Here is a 2,635-nt window from a genome sequence, read left to right on the forward strand (position 1 = left end):
CTAAAATAAATGATAGCATAAATCTATAGCATGGCCGGACTCGATTCAGATTCAAATATCGTTTGAACAAACACATTCACCATAGTTGTCTGACCAAGTATAGTCCGCTTTTTTATTTGTAATAAGTGTTTCAGTTGTGAATAGACTTGTTCACAAATTACAAGTGAAACAATGTCTCTATACAATGACCAATTTAATGTCATATGTAATCGCAAAACTAGATAAGCTGTACAATATCGTAAGACACCAAACACATGATACACATAATCTGATACAGGTTTATTTTACATTAAGTTCCATTCACAAATTCCACAAAAATAAAACTGATTGTGTCATTGAAGACTGCAGTTAGGGGAGAACAACTGACAGTTAGACAGAAACACAGCAGCACTACACCAAAACATCTGCACTGTAGCACACCTACATTTACATTCCCCCCACACCCTAGACACCCCCTCTTCCTCATCGACACCCCCTCACCCAGACTTTGTGTGTCTCCTTAATACTTTCCACCTTTAAAAAAAAATAAACAATTAACATTTTAAATTGTTACAATGTGATTTTCTTTATGTATGTCTGAAAAGTAGTTTGACACTTAAGTTACACTAAACTCAAGTTACAAATAAAATCAAAAGCAAAGTGATGGTATAAAAAATATTGCAAGCACGTTTACAAATAAAATAAAGAGGTTGTGTTAAATTCTTAAACTAAGTGCCACTTTGTCCCACTATCACCTGCTGCAGGGGTGGCATTTTGCACGTTAATGGGTCATAGAACTATACACAATGAGTTTTAAATTCATGATTTAATATTAATGATATTTTAAATTATGTTATATGTTTTAATTCTAGATGTTTATTTATATGCTGCGTGCCCTTTGAAGTGTTTTAATGCGCGTGCGGGTAAACATTCGAGTCGCATTTAAAGACTGGAGCGCGCGCAAGAGCAGATGGAAACGAGGAAACGTCATCAACTGACAAACAGCAAAACTCCCGTCTCTCGCTGTTGTTTTCACTGCTTTTAGGTAAGTTTAGTAAAAAAAAATCACAAATAATACATACAAACGTTCCTGACACCTTTCTTAAGTGTAACTGATACGCTTCTGTTGAATATTTACTTTATAGAACTGGTTTTGTGTCTTCGAAAAAGTCCGTTAGCATCTCAACCGTTTCCAGAAGAGGTAAGTTAAGGCTAACTCTACAGACTTAGCTCTTGTTTATATAAGTTTGGGGTTTTAACCACATCTTTGTGTAGATAACAGTTTTTGATAGTTTTGTTTTGCTGATAATTTGTTAATGGGTGATTTGAAGTTAGCTAATTTATTTAGCTAATAGAATGCACTGTGCTGTTAATCAGTGACGTCACTTACAAATATTGATTAAAAAATGTGATTTCCGGAGCGACAGAAAAAAACTACAATAAAGGGTGAATTATTGTTTAATCATCATCATAATAATTTCATATGCATTTATTTCACAATATCTATTATCGTAAGATTATATATATATATATATATATATATATATATATATATATATATATATATATATATATATATATATATATATATATATTCTTTCTCTTTTCTGCATTTCACCTCTGCCTAGCTTGGTTCCTTGTTATAAACCCTATGTTCTATTGTAAATCCTATTTAACATTGTTGGCTCTGTGACAAATTGCATGCTATGTTCCTAGATCACCATGTTGATGGCCTGCTGCACCCCCTGTCCAAGACAATCTCCACGGCTATGAACCATATGATTAGTAAGCAAAACCTCAAACATAGTGCTCTACTGTTCAAAAGTTTGGTGTCTGTAAGATTTATGCTTTTGAAAGAAGTCTCACATTTTAGAAATCATTAACCCCAGGTTTTTTCAGTGAAATTGTCCTTGAGAAGCCTGTAGGCTAGATTATCAGCTAATAATAAGTGACAAATATAATGGTCATAGTTATAATTATTCATTTAACGATTATGATTAAATACTGAAATTCTTTTTACTTATAAATGCTGAATGTTGGTCAGGGGGTCGACAACTTTAGGCACGTAAGTTATTTTTCACAGACATCTGGCCAGCTTACTCGTGGCTCATACTCTTAGCCTTTAAAATGTTTGAATTTATATCCCCAATGAAATATCAGGGGTAAAGATATCATTAGAGTTCTTAAAATTATGGCTATGCTCTTGTTACCAGATGAGATTGTAAGAATTGATAAATTAGGAAATTCCAGACAGTCTGTTTCGGGGGTGACCAGACACTGAGAGGACAAAAGGACCTCTCTGGAGATTACCATTTGAACTGGCCTTCATGCACCATTGAGACGAAAGTCTCACCTCCGAACCAACTTCATCTACATCTCCCCCCACCCCCACCTGAATGCACCCAAGAAAATGTAGTTTTAATGTGAATATCACAGAGTATTTTCATGTTTAGTATTATTTAAAATGTCACAGTGCGACTGGTACAAATGTCCTATTTCCAAATAAGTAAAACAAAGGGTAATAAGGTTTTTGAGATTTTATGGATAACTAGAACACAAGGAGGTGTTGACCTCTAGACAAAGGGTCTCCCTACACCCAGAGGTGCTACCTCTGAATGCAAATGTCTCACTGTTAGCAAATGGTTACTAGCAGGTA

General features: G+C 34.5%; 1 long non-coding RNA gene across 1 annotated transcript; it reads left to right on the plus strand.

The window, feature by feature from the left end:
• The first annotated feature begins 647 nt into the window (after positions 1–647).
• Positions 648–1,760, plus strand: LOC143697049 (uncharacterized). Its single transcript, XR_013186154.1, has 3 exons — positions 648–1,024; positions 1,125–1,180; positions 1,696–1,760. It is a non-coding gene; the product is annotated as an uncharacterized LOC143697049 (long non-coding RNA).
• The last annotated feature ends 875 nt before the right edge of the window (positions 1,761–2,635 follow it).

This window comes from Siphateles boraxobius, unplaced genomic scaffold (genome assembly GCF_051911475.1).
Source record: "Siphateles boraxobius isolate OS27281-9 unplaced genomic scaffold, OSU_SipBor_1 31, whole genome shotgun sequence".
NCBI classification, from domain to species: Eukaryota; Metazoa; Chordata; class Actinopteri; order Cypriniformes; family Leuciscidae; genus Siphateles; species Siphateles boraxobius.